Source organism: Hypanus sabinus, chromosome 10 (assembly GCF_030144855.1).
Source record: "Hypanus sabinus isolate sHypSab1 chromosome 10, sHypSab1.hap1, whole genome shotgun sequence".
Taxonomy (NCBI): Eukaryota; Metazoa; Chordata; class Chondrichthyes; order Myliobatiformes; family Dasyatidae; genus Hypanus; species Hypanus sabinus.
The window spans coordinates 102,728,201-102,747,646 of NC_082715.1; the positions used below are offsets into that span (position 1 = coordinate 102,728,201).

The 19,446-nt window shown below is 40.1% G+C and overlaps 1 protein-coding gene and 1 long non-coding RNA gene across 7 annotated transcripts in view; one reads left to right on the forward strand and one right to left on the reverse strand.

The window, feature by feature from the left end:
• eya4 (EYA transcriptional coactivator and phosphatase 4) overlaps positions 1 to 19,446 on the reverse strand; it is a 419,225-nt gene that overhangs the window by 306,431 nt on the left and 93,348 nt on the right. The gene's annotated exons all lie outside the window — the stretch shown is intronic.
• LOC132400324 (uncharacterized) overlaps positions 1 to 19,446 on the forward strand; it is a 59,329-nt gene that overhangs the window by 3,422 nt on the left and 36,461 nt on the right. Inside the window, exon 2 of the long non-coding RNA XR_009514226.1 lies at positions 13,394 to 13,433. This is a non-coding gene — a long non-coding RNA (uncharacterized LOC132400324). The remainder of the gene's footprint in view (positions 1 to 13,393; positions 13,434 to 19,446) is intronic.

Consider the following 19,446-nt stretch of genomic DNA (forward strand, 5'->3'; position numbering starts at 1 on the left):
ATGACTGTATCTACAAGAAGTGCATCCAGCTTCAGCTTCCTACAGACCATGTTAAGGAATTAGAGCAGGAGCTGGATGAACTCTGGATCAATTGGGAGGCTGAGAGGTTGATCAACAGGCAATACAGAGAGGTAGTTACACCCAGGATGCTGGACACAGGTAACTGGGTGACTGTTGGAGGGGAAGGAGATAGGTAGTCAGTGCAGATAACTCCTGTGGCCATTCCCCTCAATTACAAGTATAACACTTTGGATACTGCTGGGGTGAGGGGAAAATGGCCTTGCAGAGGAAAGCCACAACAGTTAGCTCTCTGGCACTGAGTGTGGCTCTGTGTCTCCGAAGGCAAGGGGATGGAGAAAAGAGAAGAGCTGTAGTGAAAAATAGTTCAATAGTTATGGAAACAGACAGGAGGTTCTGTGGACGAGTACTATATTCCTAGATGGTATGTTGCCTCCAGGTGCCAAGGTCAGGAACATCTCATATCGAGTCCACAGAATTCTTAAGTGGGAGGGTGAGCAGCCACAGGTCATAGTCCATGTCAGTACAGATGGCATAGGTAGGGGGAGTGATGAGGTTCTGCGGAGTACATTCAGGGTGTTAAAGAATAGGACCTCCAAGGCTATGACCTCAGGATTGCTACCCATGCCATGTGCTTGTGAGGCCAGGAATAGGAGGATAATACAGTCGGCCCTCCTTATCCGCGAGTTCCGCATGCACGAATTCAACCAACCACGATTCGAGAAATGTCCCAGAAGTGCTCTTTCAGCACTTGTTGTTCGAGCATGTACAGACTTTTTTCTTGTCATTATTCCCTAAACAATGTAGTATAACAACTATTTTACATATCATTTACATTGTATTAGGTATTATAAGTAATCTAGAGATGATTTAAAGTGTACGGGAGGATGTGCGTGGGTTATTGTGGATCGGGATCGAAAAAAAAAATGGAAGTTCTCTTACCAAGTAAGTTGGAACAGGTACATCCGGTATTATTTAGCATCAGTTAGTGAAACGCTTGTCTTAGTATATAGCATATGTTTTACCTTTCTATACATATAAAACACTTAAGAACATACGTTTCAGTGCCAGGCTCAAGAACGGAAATTCCCGAGTTCGATCCAGTGACAGATCGCTCCCGAGTGCGATCTCCATCCGTGCCTGGTTGATGTGGAGGATCAAAAACCCAATAATTAAACCACTGCGTTGCTTAGTAATAATTGTATCTTTCATAGGGGCAGGGCCTTTCTCACTTTATCCTTTAAAGTTGTTCTGATTGTTGACTGACTGTAGCCTAACGCTTTTCCAATGACTGATGGCATTTCACCTCTTTCCGATCGCTTTATTATTTCCACTTTATTTTCAATTGTGATCGTGATTATTTACGTGAACAGAAACACTGTGGATTCAGAGCACTACCTTTGGGTCCTAATGTCCACCGCACTGTGACAGGTTAAGTAAGATCTGGGGTTCCACTGGGTCCTAAGATCCACCACATTGAGACAGGTTGAATAAGGGACTTGACCATCCGCATTTTTTGGGATCCGCGAGGAGTCCCAGAACCAATCCCTCATGGATAAGGAGGGCCGACTGTACAGTTTTACAGATGATTAAGGAAATGGTGCAGGAGGGAGGGCTTCAGGTTTTTGGATTATTGGGCTCACTTCCAGGGAAGTTGGGACCTGTACAGAAGGGATGGTTTGCACGTGAACTGGAGGGGGAACTAATATCCTTGCAGGAAGGTTTGCTAGTGTTGTATGGTAGTGGGGGGGGGGGGGGTGGGGGGAATGTTTTAAAGTGAAGTTGCAGGGGATGGGAACCAGAGCAGATAGTGGAGTATTTGTGGGAAAAGCCTTCATACCAAGTCAAGAATTGAAAGGTTGAGCATAGTGAGACTAATGTTCTGAGTTGTATACTGTGCCTACAAAAAAGTATTCACCTACTCTCTTAGAAGGTTTCATGTTTTATTGTTTTACAGTGAAGGACAGTAGATTTATAACTTGGCTGTTTCTGACACTGATCAACAGAGAAAGATTCTTTCATGCCAAAGTGAAAACAGATCTCTACAAAGTGATCTAAATTAATTACTTTGTTTCTTTTAATAGGCACTCTATACTTCAATGCAAAGAGTACTGTTGGAAAGGCAGATGAGTTTAAAGCATGGATCACCACATCAGGGTGGGGGGCATTACCAGTCAGGGAAAATGTCAAGGCAGTGTTCAACACGACAGATTGCAGAACCTGTCTACTGAGGCTATACTGGCAGAACTGATGATTAAGAAAGGGACGATCATGTTAATGGGTTTATATTATAGACCACTCAATAGTCAGCAGTTATAGAGGACCAAATTTGTAGGGAGATCGCGTACAGTTTCAAGAAACATAAGGTTGTGATAGTGGGTGATTTTAACTTTTCACATGTTGATGAGACTCCCATAATGTAAAAGGGTTGGATGGAATAGAGTTTGTCATATGTCTTCAAGAAAACTTCTTTAATAAATAGATCTCCTATAAGGGAATGAAATATAACAGGTGACAGAAGTTTGTACAGGGGAATGATCATAATGTCATTAGTTTCAAGATAATTATGGAGAAGAGTAATACTGCTCCTCGGGTTGAGATTTTAAATTGGAGAATGGCCAATTCTGATGGTATCAGAGTGTGCTGCCAAAGTACTGTCAGCATGTCTCCTGTCCCACCATGGCCATCCACACTTTGGTAAATCAGACAGCCAGGCTGAGCTCCTGCTCCCTGCATACAAACAGAAGCTGAAGCAGGAGGATCCAGAACAGAAAGTTATACAATGCTGGTCTGAAGAAATAGATGAGCTTCGAAGCATCTGCTTTGGGTCAGTAGATCAGCCATGTTCAAAGCCTCGGCTAGATGAGTATGTCACTACCATCACAGACTTTATCAGTGAATGTGTTAAGGACTGTGTACGAAAGATGACAACATGGGTGTTCCCAAGCCAAAATGGATGAACCGGGAGATCCACTCCCTCCTGATGTCTAGGACAGTAGTATTCAAATCAGGTGACCCTAACCTTTACAGAAAGTAAACATATAACCTCCTTAAAGCTAATAGAGATGCTAAGAGACAACACCAGTCCAAAATTGAGTCCCAGACCAGCTGTCAGTTGTGGCTGGGCTTACGTCCTACAACAACAAAGTTGGGCAGCATTGCTGGCAACAACACATCCGTTCCCGATCATCTGTGCTCTTTTCTATGCATATTTTGAACAGAAGGGGTTTGCTATGCCACTACAAGGTTTTTCATTCATTTGCAAATATGGTTAACTTTCCAGAATATTGCAGATTAAATTGACCATAAAACCAGAAGAGATAGGAGCAGAGTTAAGCCATTTGCCCCGTCGAGATCCCTCCACCATTTCATCATGCCTGATCCATTTTCCTTGCTGCTACACCTTCTATTTGATGTTGATCTATGGTATATATGATTGATATGTACTCAGCGGCCACTTTATTAAGTAATGCCCGTACCTAATAAAGTGACCACTGAGCATCTGTTTATGGTCTTCTGCTGCTGTAGCCATCCATTCAACATCTGACACATTGTTCACTCAGAGATGCTCTTCTGCAAACCAACGATGTGCACGTGGTTATTTCAATTAGTGTCACTTTCCTGGCAGCTTGAGACAGCCTGGCTATTCTCCTTGGATATCTCTCATTAACAAAGCACTTTTGCCTACAGAACTGCTGCCTCACAGGATTTTTTTCTTTTTTTTTGCACCTTTCTCTCAACCCTATTGACTGTTGTGCATGTAAGTCCCAGGAGATCAGCAGTTTCTGAGATACTCAAACCACTCCATCTGGAGCTAAAATTCCACAATCAAAGTCATGTAGATCACATTTCTTTCCCATTTTGGTGTTTGGTCTGCATAACAACTGAACCTGTTGACCATGCCAGCATGCTTTTATGTATCGAGCAACTGCCACATGATTGGCTGATTAGATATTGCATTAACAGGCAGGTGTACCCAATGAAGTGGTCACTGAGTGTGCATGGTTATGGATATTTATACCTGAGATGGATCTTTTCATTTTTCTCAACTTGTTATCCAGGTGTACTGGTGTACCTAATAAAGTGGCCATTGAGTGTACATTCATACACATCATACAATGTTTTGGAACTAAAATGGTGCATGTAGTGAACCAAAATACAGAATCAAATTTTGCATCTTTTTCACTTGTGAGAGTAACTGCAATCATACCTGATGACAATTTGGACATTAAGTTGTGATGAAGAATGAAGCATTAATTCTTTTCCACCGATGTCAGCTGACCAGTTGAATCTTTCCAACATCTTCTGTTTCACATCTTCTGTTTGTTCTTTTTAAGGACAACAACTTTCAAGTAAGTTAAAAGATCAGTTTTGGTATGAAGTTCAAGTGTTTCAAGCAATAGCTAGAGAAATAAAATGCAAGTGTGCTGCTTCTAAAAACATAAATACTGTTTTGTTGGTGAAATGCTATGAAGTAAGCAAAGATTTTCCACTTAACGCTATTAAGTAAGTACACATTGCAGTTTGGTTGAAAGAAAACAGAATGTAGCATTAAACAAAATAATACTATCTTTTATTTGTTTAAAATTTTAAAAAGTATTTTTAATGCAATTTATCTTATAAAATAAATAAATGCTCACACTGAGGGCACTTTGTGGTGTTCTTAGATTTATATCTGGATGATGCTGTTCTGGAATAATTTAAATATCTTGTGGCATACTTTGTTCTTTGTTAAGGAGAAATTATTTCAAATAAATATTAGTGAAGCATTTTTTTCTGATACGGGTTCAGAGTTGAGATTTTTAATCCTGCCCCAGCATGCAAACCTTTTATCTCTGCAGTGCATTCAGCTTAAGAAGTGCTTGATCAAGCAATGCTACCTCTTCATTCATCACTATACCTATGCTGGTATGGCATTTCATCATTCCACTCTGTCAAAATCACTTCAGAATCCCATCAATCACTCCTGATTTGCACAAGCCCCCACATTTTTATACAAACTCCCTCAATCACATTAGGTCAACCCTGCTTCCTGCTTCCAGGCAAAGCGACAGGGGATTCAGAAAACTACTGAGAAACATTTCCCAAAATAAACTGAGTTCCCTACAATTAAACTCCATGAAAATGGTCTGGCAAGCCATCAAATATAATCATGAGGATAATAAACTGATTAAGACAAACAGTTAGAATAGTGTTGTAAATTTTAACTGCATCATAATTTAAGCTAGTGCAATAGAATCTAATTTTACCCGTACAGAAATTCACGTAAGATTACTGAAATCTAACTTTTCATTAATTTTAGTATGGTGATACAACTTCAGCCTTTAAGTGGATTGAATAATAAAAGTTTTCAATACAATAGTACAGAAATAGTAAAATAAAAAAATACCTAATGAAATTGAATTTACTTTATTTCGAGATACACCATGGTATTAGGCCCTTCTAGCCCAATGAGTACACAGCTCCGAATTACCCATTTACTATCCCATATATTTCACACATGTATTGTGTAGCCTTGAGGTACTAGTATAGTCGTAAATTTAAGACATATTGGGTACACAGTACATGGCTGGGGTAGCATGGTAGTGTAGTGGTTAGGGTAATGCTTAACTGTGCAAGAGATCTGGGCTCAATTTGGGATGTGGGAGGAAATGAGAAGACCCTGAGGAAACCCATGCGGTCATGGGGAAAATGTACAAACTCCTTAAGAACAGTAGTGGAAATTGAGCCCAGATCTCTTGCGCAGTTAAGCGTTACCCTAACCACTACGCTACACTAGGCTACCATGCCACCCCAGCCATGTACTGTACCCAATATGTCTTAAATTTACAACTATACTAGTACCTCAAAGCTACACAATACATATGTGAAATATATCAGAAAACGCAACAACAGGTTGAGTACCCCTACTTCATAAATGCTTTGGACCAAATGGTTTGGATTTTGGATTTTTTCTTATTTTGTAATACATAATGAGATAGCTTGGGATCACTATAACATCTGAATCTGAACTTTTGTATTACCCATAAGCTGTCTTGGTCTTACACTTATTAAGCAGACAGTGTTGCAGGCATCACTGAATCATGACTGAAGGAAGTTTATAGCTGGGAGTTTAATGTCCAAGGGTACACATTGTAATGAAAGGACAGACAGGTAGGCAGAGGTGGTGGCATTGCTCTGTTGGAAAAAATGAAACCAAATCATTCAAAAGAGGTGACATAAGGTCAGAAGGTGTTGAATTATTGTGGATAGTATCAAGGAACTGTAAGGGCAAAAAGATCCTGATGGGAGTGGTATAAAGATCCCCAAACAGTAGTAAGGATGTGTTCTACATATTACAACAGATTTAACAAACTGCATGCTAAAAGAGCCATGTTATAATAGTCATGGGGATTTCAAAATGCAGGTAGATTGGGAAAATCAGGTTAGTGCTGGATTCCGGGAGGGTGATTTTCTGGAGTGTCTACCAGATGGCTTTTTAGAGCAGCTCATGGTTGAGCCCACAAGGAGATCAGCTATTCTTGATTGGGTGTTGAGCAATCAACTGGAATTGATTAGAGAGCTTAAGGTAAAAGAACCGCGAGGGGTAAGTGATCGTAATATCAAATTCACCCTGAAATTTGAGAAGAAGAAGCTAAAGTCAGATACATCAGTATTACAGTGCAATAAAGGGAATTACAGAGGCATGACAGAGGAGCAGGTCAAATTTGATTGGAAAAGAACACTGGCAGGGAAGGTGGCAGAGCAGCAATGGCTGGAATTTCTGGAAGCAATTTGGAAGGCACAGGAATATCCACCCCAAAGAGGAAGAAGTATTCTAAAGGAAAGACAACACAACTGTGGCTAACAAGAGAAGTCAAAGTCAGCATAAAAGCCAAAGAGAGGGCATATAATAGAGCAAACATTAGTGGGCAGTTAGAGAATTGAGAAGCTTTTAGAAACCAACAGAAGGCAACTAAAAAAGTCACTAAGAAGGTAAAGATGAAATACTAAAGTAAGTAGGCAGTAAAATTAAAAAGGATACTTAAAGTTTCTTCAGAAACATAAAATGTAAAAGAGAAGCGAGAATGGATATCGGACTGCTGGAAATCGATGCTAGAGAGGTAGTTAAGGTGTACAAGAAAATGGCAGATGAACTGAACAAGTATTTTGCATCAGTCTTCACTGTGGAAGACACTAGCAGTATGGTGGAAGTTCCAGATGATGGGGTCACGAGGTGTGTGAAGTTACCGTTATTAGAGAGAAGGTTCTTAGGAAACTGAAGGGTCTGAAGGTAGATGTCACCTGGTTCAGATGATGTACAACCCAGGGTTCTGAAAGAGGTGGCTGAAGAGATTGTGGAGATATTAGTAATGATCTTTCAAGAATCACTAAATTCTGGAATAGCTCTGGAGGACAGGTAAATTGCAAATGTCACTCCACTCTTCAAGAAGGGAGAGAAGCAGAAGAAAGGAAACTATAGGCCAGTTAGTCTGTGGTTGGGAAGATGTTGGAGATGACTATTAAGGATGAGGTCTCAGGGTATTTGCAGACACATAATATAATAAGCATAGTCAGCCTGGTTTCCTCAAGAGAAAGTCTTGCCTGACAGATCTTGTTGGAATTCTTTGAATAAATAACAAGCTGGATAAACAAAGGATAATCGGTTGATGTTGTGTACTTGGATTTTCAGAAGGCCTTTGAGAAGGTGCTACACATAAAGCTGCCTAACAAGCTATGAACTCATGGTATTACAGGAAAGATTCCAGCGTGGATAAATCAGTGGTTGATTGACAGGAGCCAAAGAGTGGGAATAAAGGGAGCCTTTTCTTACTGGCTGCTGGTGACTAGTGGCGTTCCACAGGGGCTTATGTTGGGACCGATTCTTGTTACGTTACATGTCAATGATTTGGATGATGGAATTAATGGCTTTGTTGCAAAGTTGCAAATGATATGAAGATAGGTGGAAGGGCAGGTAGTTTTGAGGAAGTAGAGAGGCTACAGGAGGACTTAGACAGATTAGGAGAATGGGCAAAGAAATGGCAGATGGAATACAGTCTCAGGAAGTGTATCGTCATGCTCTTTGGTAGAAGTGAAAAGGTTGACTATTTTCTAAATGCAGAGAAAATACAAAAACTGAGGCGCAAAGGGAGCCCTTGTGTAAGATTCCCTAAAGGTTAATTTACAAATTGCGTCTGTGGTGAGGAATGCAAATGCAATGTTAGCATTCACTTCAAGCGACTAGAATATAAAAGCGAGGATGTAATGTTGAGACTTGATAAAACATTGTTGAAGCCTCATTTGGAGTACTGTGAGCAGTTTTGGGCCCCTTATCGTAGACAGGGCATTCTGAAACTGGAAAGGCTGCAAAGAAGTTTCACGAAAATGATTCCAGGTTCGAATGGCTTGTCATATGAAGATCGTTTGATGTCTTCGGGCCTATATTCACTATAATTCAGAAGAATGAGGGGTGACCTTATTGAAACCTGTTGAATGGTGAAAGGCCTCAATAGGGTGGATGTGAAGAGGCTGCTTCCTATGATGGGAGAGTCTAAAAACAGAGGATATAGCCTCAGAATAGAGGGGTGTCCTTTTAGAACAAAGATGAGGAGGAATTTCTTTAGCCAGAGAGTGGTGAATCTATGGAATTCTTTGCCACAGGCAGCTGTGGAGGCCAAATCTGTATGTATATTTAAGGCAGATCTGTATGTATATTGATAGATTCCTGATTGGCCAGGGGATAAAGGGATATAGGGAGAGGGCAGGAGACTGGGGCTGAGAGAAAAATTAGATCAGCCATGATGAAATGTTATTCTAGATCTTTGCTTGTTTCATGATCAGCATACTGTTAAGCAGCATATGTTTACTCTAACACTGGCAGATCCACTCTTTCAACACACGATTGAGATATTCACTTTTGGGTTTGGGTTTTGGGTTTTGGGTATTTGATCCTCCACAATTTTCTGCATGGGAACTTAAACTGGGGGTGGCAGTGTTTTATTTACGAGGTCAAGTTGCGAGCTCGACATCAACCCAGCTTGAATGGAGAGCGCACTCGGGAGCGGTCTGTCACTGGATCAAACTCAGGAACGTCCGTTCTCGAGCCCAGCACTGATCTCACTGCGCCACCAGCCGACCGTTCTTTTCTCTTTATGCAGTTTTGATTTTCCTTTAACTTCTGTTCATTACATATGTGAGGTTACTTCTCAGAACTAACCATTGCCTGGAACCTTCCCAGCGCCTTGTGGAATTTTCCATTTGTGAAGTCATGTCAACACTCAAAAAAATTAGCATTTCAGAGGTTTTTGAAATTTGGAATTTCAACCTGTAATTTCTATAAACTCCTTAGTTAATTTTCACATGCAGGGAGAGCAAATAGAGAGCCAACTGAAGTGTGGCAACACAAATTATATGAATCTTTGCAGTGTGTATGCACTGAGCTTCAAGGTAACGCTATGAAATACCAACATTGTAACATGGAAAACACTTAACAAATCCACAGAACTTTCTTGAGTAGGTTCACCTCACTATGCATTAAACTCAGGCTAAAATAAATTTAGAGTGGAAATCAGCATGGAATCAGTTGAATCCCACAATTTAACCAAAATAAATCCCCTACCATTACAACAGTTAGAGGTTCTCTTCATTATTATTAAAAAATTATTTGGAACATGGGGTCTAACATATGGAAGTGCTTCCATTGCCTTATATAATGGAGAGCAGACAGATGTTGCCAATAAATACCAACAGCACATCAACTTGGATGCTTTCTGCAAGTAGACCCAATACTGACGTTCATCTCATGCTAAATCCATATACAGAACAACTGTGCTGTCTGTTATAAAAAGGCTAAGACTGTCCACAGTCAGAGAGACCCTGCAGCCTGTGCCAGATCACTCTCTATAAAAAGCTCTTCTGACAAATGATCAGATTGATTGTGTGTAATGCAGAATATGGTAACTTCACGGAACCCGAATACAAGTTTTTGGTTGTGATTTTGCTTTTAGCATATTTATCATTCTATACACATACACATTCTACACATACACACGTATACATATTATGTGTATGTGTAAAATTGATCAATATATTTACCATTTCGTTTTGGCACCACTGAATATTGGTGGCACAGTACTGTGATAAGGAGCTCTGCTGAGAATTACAAATTGATGATGTTCCCTGTTTCTTTAGATTGCGGGAAACAATCCTGGTAAGTGGTTGGTGTACAACTGGTTATCATACCTTCTGTACCCATAGTGTAGGAAACTGAGGATTGGATATCGAGTCCGGTGCTCAGAGTGTCAGTCTGATGGGTTGTTTAATCCTGAGTGGGATCAAGATCCTCCAGTGATGTTGTATTGGTATATTGGTATTGGTTTATTACTGTCACATGTCCCAAGGTACAGTCAAAAGCTTGTCTTATATATATATCAAAGCATTTTGCAGAGCACTGAGCTATAATAAGGTAAAATGTAACAACGCAGAATAAAGTGTGGAAGCGAATAAAAAAGTGCAATGCAGGTAAATGATAAAGTGCAAGATCATAACAAGGGAGATTCAGAGGCTAAAAGTCCATTTTATTGTAGAACAGATCCATTCAAGAGTTTGATAACAGCGGGATAGAAGCAATCCTTGAGCCTGGTGGTTCATGCTTTCAGGCTTTTGTATCTTCTGCTCAATGGGAAAGTGGGAAAGAGGGAATAGCTGTGGGTGGGTGGTGTCTGTGATTATGCCGTCTGCTTTACTGAGGCACCAAGAAATATAGACAGAGTCCATGGGGTGGAGGCTGGTTTCCACGATGTGCTGAGCTGTGACTGCAACTCTTTGCAATTTCATGTGGTCACGTGCAGAGCTGTTATGCATCCAGAGTGAACATGCATCGTTAGATATTGGTAAGAGTCGATGGGGACATGCTGAAATTTTTTAGTAGAGGCGTTGGTGAATGTGGATGTGTACATATTCAACCAGGTATCATATTGCTGACTTGAGGGTTTCTAAAGCAGACAAATTTTGAGAGGCTGAGGCCTGTCAAAAATGTAGAGAAAACTTAAAGGATGTTGCCAGGGCTTAAGGACCTAAGTTATAGAGAATGGTTAGCACAGGAGAACGATGGGGGCTCTTATCGAAGTACATAAAATTCTGAGCAGTATAGATAGGGTCAATAGATGCAGTCTTTTTCCTCTCACATTGAGTGAGACGAGAACCAGAGATTATAGGTATAGGATGAAAGGTGAAATATTTAAGGGCACTCTGATGGGGATCTTCTTCACTCAGAGGGTGGTGAGAGTGTGGAATCAGCTGATAGAGGAGGTTCAGTTGTAACATTTAAGAAAGAACATGGGTGAGATGGGTGCAGAGGGCTAAGGTTCAGGTGCAGGTAGATGGAACAAGGCAGAAAACCGGGCCAGCATAGACTAGATGGACCAAAAGGCCTTGGTACTGTGCTGTAGTGCTCTATAACTCTATGACCCCTCAACTGAAGAATACCTATCTTTTAGTTAATGGTTAACTTGGCTGATAATGAGAGCTTCAGTACTTATTATGTACCTTTTGTTCAAGGTGGCCACCATGTCAAGTTGAGTTCACTGTCACATGCACAAGTACGTGAGGTACAGGTGCAGTGAAAAAACTTGCAAAAGCATCACAGGATATAAGTTATACATAAATTATTTAAGACAGTGAAGAAATGGAGAACAAAAGACTATGCAAAAGTTAGACCTTAGTTCAATAAAACAGAGACATTCAGAGACCAGAGGCGCTCCTTAGAGCTTCTTTGCTGATGATCTGGAGGCAGAGCAGAGTAATGATGGTGCTAAATGGTGACTCCTTTGCTTACATCTTCGGAAACAGCTCTATTTCCATCTTTGATATCTTTATTTTTCCCTTTCAGGGTTCTTTTGAAGACCCTAACCTGGAGTTACACGCTGACTTCAATTCTTTGCGGGAATGGGACCCGCTCTCGGGGTTTCAGAACCGGCTGTTGTTTGCCATGCCAAGGGCTCGGCCTAAGAGTCCGGCTCAGATTTGGAAGCCTAGGATCTCAGGGCTCTGGAGAAGGGAAGACTGAGGGCCAGTGTCCCAGAGGGAGACCCGTGTGTTGTCGGGGAAGTTGAATTATCTGTGGCTGTGTGCCCGGAGACCTGAGATCTTTGAGATCTTCAGGCATAGAGCTTGAAATAAGTGACATAATGGACTTTTAACATCATAAATCAGTGAGTTGTTTGTTATGTCTCCCTGCTTGCTGGGAAAATGGAGACACCTCCTTCTCCCTTATTAGGGAGAGAGAGAGCCTGTGGTATGTTGTCTACCGGGTGAAACGTGAAGTCTTTGGGGTAACTGCAAGTCTGTGTCTTTGCTATTGCTTTGCTCACACTTGAGTGCTCAGTGGCGGGTGCCAATGCTTTTTTTTTGCTGGTGGGGTGAGGGGGCGATTGTTGCTTGCTGCCACTTATGCACGGGTGGAGTGGAGCTGGTGGGCGGGGGGGCTTCGAGCTTTTAACTGTCGTTCATTCTTTGGAGCACTCCTCAGTTTTTGTGTATGTTTTGCAAAGAAAAAGCATTTCAGGATATATATTGTATACATTTCTCTAACATTAAATTGGACCTTTGAACCTTCAATACAGCAAAGCAGCACCTTCTGAACTTGGTGTGTGAGATTTCTGGCTTCTGCACTTCCCACTCACAGCAGTGAGAAGAGGGCCTGATCCACATGGCGTAAAAAAAGGGTATCTTTGCATAGAAGGTTATCTGTCATTTGTAAGGTCAGAGAAGGGTTTTAATCACGGTTCTGGGGTAAGATAGCAAACACTGACTTGTTGCAGGATGGAGCTCAACAATGGGTTAATGAAGAAACAGCAAACTATCTCTAGTAGATAGTTTGACCCATCTATAAGAAATTGTATAAGAAATCCTGATACATCTGAAGCTGAATGGACTCAGGACATATCCCGAGGAACTGCTACATTGATTTTCTGTAAGTGTGATTGGCAACTATGAAAAAAGATCTTTCTTGCCTTCATGTTGACTCCATTGGTTCAAATAAAAAGTCATCTTTCTGACAGGCGAGCCCTATTTCTATCGCCAGTAACCTACTGAGTATTTTCAGTTTCCCTCTTTTCATTTTGGATTTCCAGCATCCATAACATTTTGCATCATTGCTGAATCCTCCCTCTGATTGGCATTAATCAATCTGCAGTGGTTCCTCCAATTTGCAATTATGTGAGTGATAACCCTGGGGTTATCTGCCAGTGCATGCCCGAGGGCCGAAAGCATAATTGCAGACTGCTTCTACTGAGAACTGAGTCTCCCACTGAAATATGTTTCCATCTGTTGCCATATAGGGTTAAGGAATCAGCCATAAAGAATGAAGAATAAATAATGGTAATTTCTTACCCAGGTAAAAAGAGAAGATTCTGGATTGTGATAAGGGCAGAAAGGTTAGTGGTTTCCATTATTTTAGTGAAACTGAAAGCATATTACACAACAGTGCCATTCAAGCAGAACAGAGCATGATTATCACAAAGTTGTCAGTAACTCAGCAGACCGCAACAAGCTGCTTTCTTTTGCCATGTTCTCCAAATGATTTGAGAAAGTATTCATGTATATGCAAACTATTTTGTTCTCTAAAATGCCCTGAAAATGCACAAAGCGTGACCGAGTTTTTAATAGTATATTACGTCATTACTGCTGCATGATAAACTTTCTTGTCCTAGAAGGCTGCTTCTATGTCAATGAACTGTAATTGTCTCAAGTAAATATTCCAAAATATAATGAATTTTAATTCTATGTTTATTTATGAGATTTCTTTCTTCACTATACATTCGATAAAATGCTTACAATATTTACCAGATGTTATGCTGCTTTCTTCCTGGTTTGGTGCCTGCAAGAATTTTTTTTACTGATGGGGGACTTTTAAGATCCTCTGGGGTTGGTGCCTGACAGCAGACAACAATGGAAAATGAAACATTGATTTCACACAGTTCACTAGAGACTTCTGAGCATATTTCAAAGTTCAAAGTAAATATATTATCAACATCTGTATATGTCACCATATACTACCCTGAGATTCATTTTCTTGCAGGCATTCACAGTAGAACAAAGAAATGTAATAGAAACAATGAAAATCCTACACACAAAAAATGACAGAGAAGCAATCAACGCAGAAAAGAAGACAAACTGTGAAAATACAAAAACCAGAAAATAAATAAATAGGTAGACAGATAAACAAATAATACTGTGAACATGAGTTGGAGAGTCTTGAAATTAAGTCCATTGGTTGCGCAGTCAGTTCAGCGTTGAGATGAATAAATATCCACAGTTTCAGGAGCCTGATGGTTGAAGGGTAATAACCTGATGGTGTGAGACGTAATATTCTTGTATGTCCTTACTGATAGCAGCAGAGAGAAGAGTGATCTCTTCAGGATCAATGGCTGGTGCTGTTACATTGCCTTGATTGCAGAGTGAAGGACAGAGTGCCACAATTTAGCTGTGAACTCTCAGTGAAGAGTCCATCTACTGAAGTGACAAGACTAGACAGTAATTGACTAGCGTAATCTTGGCCATAATCAACTCTGGCCTGGCTGATGCTTAAAAGTCTCTTCATTACATAGCTCACTAATGATGTCATAAGATGTTTTACTGATGCTAAATGTCTTTGGTTATCAGTAACAATTAAATAAAGATAAGTAATCTTAAAACTTTAAAATTATTGCAAAAGCAAAATTAAAATCAGATAAGTACATGTATATTTAAGAATAAATGCCTGTGCTGTTAATTAAAGTGCAAATAAATAGAAATGATCAAAAGTGTAAAAAAAATCACCTGAATTTACTTCTTATAGGAAGGATATATTTAATGTGCCAGCTACTCTCTTAATGCATAGTTCTGAGTGGGTGTTTTAAAGTCTTCATGCTGGTAACCTTTAGATTTTTTGCTGCCATTCCAGGACTGCCACAGAGGGCAGAAAAAGGAGTGCAAAGAGAAAAGATCTATGATTTCAAACTCAGAGCAGTATCAGTAAAGGAACTTGGAGGGAGCTGAGACTTTCTCTCCTACATCAGTCACAGGGGCTATAAAGATAACAGGAACTCTTTAACCAAGCCTTTTCCTTTGAACTGCTGGGCAGCTTTAGGTTTAAACAAGACTTTGGGGGCGGGGGTGAATATGTGAACAGACATAGTTTGCCTCTTTTGGTTAATGAAATTGTGTGCTTTGAAGGTGCATAGTCAAAGCAGAGATGGTGGTAGCCTAATTCTTCAGCCTGCTCTATAGGACATTGACATTTGGGACCTTAGCAGAATTTTCTCTGCACTTCCAAGATGGTGCACATAAGTTCAGGCTTTTAAAATAGAGTAATAGAAAGGTACAGCATTGAAGCAGGCCTTTCAGTCCATCTAGTCCATGCCGAAACCATTTAAATGGCCTACTCCCATCAACCTGCATCTAGACCATAGCCCTCCATATCCCTACTATCCATGTACCTATCCAAACTTCTCCTTAATGTTAAAATTGAGCTTTCATACACCACTTGTGCTGCCAGCTCATTCCATATCTCACAACTTTCTGAGCGAAGAAGTTTCCCCTCATGTTCCCCTTAAACTTTTCACCTTTCACATTGGCCCAAGACCTGTGGTTGTAGTCCTACCCAACCTTAGTGGAAAAAGCCTGCTTAAATTTACCCTATCTATACCACCTCTCACCAGCACCCCCCCCCCCCCAGGTAATTTTTTATATATCTATCAAATCTCCTCTCAGTCTTCTACATTCTAAAGAATATAGTCCAAACCTATACAATCTTTCCTTATAACTCAGGTCCTCCAGAGCCGGCAACATCCTTGTGAATTTTCTTTGTACTTTTTCAACCTTCTTTCCATCTTTCCTGTAAGTAAGTGACCAAAACTGCATATCGTACTCCAAATTAGTCCTCACCAATGTGTTATACAACTTCAACATCTCCTGTACCCAATACTTTGATCTATGAAGGCCAATATGCTATCCAACTGTGTGCCACTTGCAATGAATTTTGGACCTGTATACCCATATTGCTGTGTACTACCAAACTCTCAGTGTCCTACTGGTTGCTGTATATGACCTACCCTGGATGGTCCTACTGAAGTGAAAAGTCTTGCACTTGTCTGCATTAAATTCCATCTGCCATTTTTCTGCCCATTTTTCTAGCTGATACAGATCCCTCTACAAGCCATAATAGCCTTCCTCACTGCCCACTACACTCCCAATCTTGGTGTCATCTGCAAATTTGCTGATCCAATTAACCACATTATCATCCAGTTCATTGATTTAGATAACAAACAACAAAGAACTCAGCACTGATTTTTGTGGCACAACATTAGTCACAGGCCTTCAGTCAGAGAGGCAACCCTCTACTACCACTCCCTAGCTTCTTCCACAAGGTCAGCGTCTAATCCAATTTATTACCACATCTTAAATGCCGAGCAACTGAACCTTCTTGATCAGACTCCTATGCGGGACCTTGTCAAATGCCTTACTAAAGTCCATGTAGACAACATCCACTGCCTTGTCTTCATTAACTTTCCTGCTAACTACCTTGAAAAACTATAAAATTGGTTAGACATGATCTACCATGCACACAGCAATGCTGACTATCCTTAAACAGTCCATGTCTATCCAAATATTTATATATCCGGTCTCTTAGCATACCTTCCAACAACTTTCCTACAACTGATGTCAAATTCACTCAGCCTATAATCTCCTGCTTTATGCTTAGAGCCTTTTTTAAACAGCAGAACAACATTGGCTATCCTCCAATCCTCTGGTACTTCTCCTGTTGCTAAGGATCTTTTAAATATCTCTACTAGGGCCCTGGCAATTTTGGCACTTGCCTTCCTTGTCAGACCTTGGTTATTTATCCACCCTAATTTGCCTCAGGGTAGCAAACACCGCCTCCTCTGTAATCTGTACAACGTCCATGAAGTTGATGCCACCTTTCCTTACTTCTATATACACTGTATACGCCTCCTGAGTAAAAACAGATGCGAAGAATTCATTTAAGACCCCCATCTCTTTTGGCTCCATACATGGACTACCATTCTGGTCTTCCAGAGGACCAATTTTGTCTCTTACAATCCTTTTGCTCTTAACGTATTTGAAGAATCTCCTTTGCCTTGTGTGCTAGAGCAGCTTCATGCCTTTTTTTAGCCTACCCGATTTCTTTAAGTGTTCTCTTGAATTTCTTATACTCCATAAGCACCTCAATTGTTCCTACTCCACCATACCTGCTATGCACCTCCTTTTTTCTCTTAATCAGGGCCTCAATATCACTTGAAAACAAAGTTTCCCTACACTTACTATCTTTACCTTTTGTTCTGACAAGCACATAAAAGCTTTGTATTCTCAAAGTTTCATTGAAGGCCTCCCATTTCTCTAGAGCAGCTTTGCCAGAAAACAGCCTGTCCCAATCCATACTTGCCAGATCACTTCTGATACCATTAAAATTGTCCCTTCTCCAATTTAGAATTTCAACCCACAGACCAGACCAACCTTTTTGTATATTTACTTTAGAACTAATGGCATTGTGGTCACTGGATACAAAGAGTTACCCTACACAGAATTCTGTCACCTGCCCTGTCTCATTCCCTATTAGGAGATCTAGTATGGCACACTCTCTGTTTGGGATTTCTATGTATTGCTGATTGAAACTTTCCTGAACACATTTGACAAACTATCACATCTCGTCCTCTTACAGTATGGGATTCCCAGTAAATATGTAGAAAGTAAAAATTGCTATCAAAAAGTTCTTCATCTTCGGGCTAGAGCCTGCTGCTACAGTTGAGGCACAGTAAAAACATACCCAAGACTGCATCAGTAGTTAGTTGGATTCTGTTTGACACCAACTAGCAGAATGACTGTATTAGATTGAGATTTGTGTTTCACATAGGTTATGCATGCACAGAGTATTTACTGCACTTAAAATATGGATTCGGATGAAATTCCATCACGTTGCTCAGAAAACATGAGACAGATTTTCCAGCACTTTATTGTTTATTCTTCTAAACAATAAATGTGAGCTATGTTTACTGAAGAGATATTCTGGATGCTAATTTAATGATTTTAGGGAATATGGAAGTAATCTTTGAAAATTAATGTTCAAGGTTTAATTATATTTGAAATGCAAAGAGTGCTAAATATTCCAGCTTAAAGCTTCAAAGCTTAATACCCTAAATAGTGCTGCACTTCAGTTTAATAAAGTTACTTTTAAATAGTTATATAACAGATGAGAGAAGCCTTGCTGTATAAAACTGCTGTATTTATTCTGCATCTGAGTATTCTTTTCCCAAGCCATGTCAGCAATATAATGAGCTACTCCAAAATCTCTCAGTAAATTAATTCAAACTCTCTTTTGCTTTGTTGTCTATAATTATTTCATCTACCAGGGTAGCATCAAAATAAGGACCCCCACCAGTATATCTGGACTGATGTCTTCAATTTATTTTTTGAAGATTAAGGAAGAAATTGGATGACAACATTTATTGCTGACAAACTGGGAAATTTGTTTTTGTTTAGAACAGATAGATCAGCCTGTGCTACCTCCTTGGGACTCACATACTGGGGATCTCTGGTGTCTCTTAATGATTGTCAGCATATCTTAAATTGAACAGGCCCTTAAAGTCATCCAGATATTCTGGTGTCATGTTGGAGGGTTTGCTCCAGGCACCAAAGAGGTGGAAGAACATTCTTTTCTACCCAAGGGACTTGGAGTCCTCCCAGCATCGGATCTAGGAGGCAGTGAAAGATGGACATGGTGCACATGAATGTCAGAAGCCTAATCCTTAGGACATGGCTTTAGTGCTCAAAAGAGGTCAAACAAAGTTACCGCATTTTTATTCTCTGCTCACTGATTAACCATTTCAAGCATAGTATTATATAAAATACTCACTTCCTCACTCACCTTCACTTTTCCACTCCCACTGAATCGTTTCTCTACACTTTCACATTCATCACTGTCAGATCACACTTGGTCAGATAGAAGCTAATTCCATTTGCCAACATTGGTCCAAAAACATCTAACCATTCTTATCAATGTACACATCCACTGTCTTTTAAAAGTTGTTATTGTACTTGCCTCAATCACTTGCTTTAGTAGTTCATTTCACATACAACACCCTTTGATTTTATTAAAAAGAACACTGTTTCTCAAGTTCCCATTAAATCTTTGCCTTCTCAACTTAAATGTCCTGTATGCTCTCTAATTCTTCATTCCCCATTCCTGGTGAAAAGACTGACTATATTCACCCTATCAATACCCTTCATGATTTTATATACCTCTCAGGCTCCCACACTCTAACAAAAAAAGCCGATCTAACATCGACCTATAATTCAGTCTTTCAAGTCCTGGAAAAATCCTTGTAAATATTTTCTGCTCTCTTTCCAGTTTAATAGCATCTCCTCTATAGTAGGATGATCAATACTGAA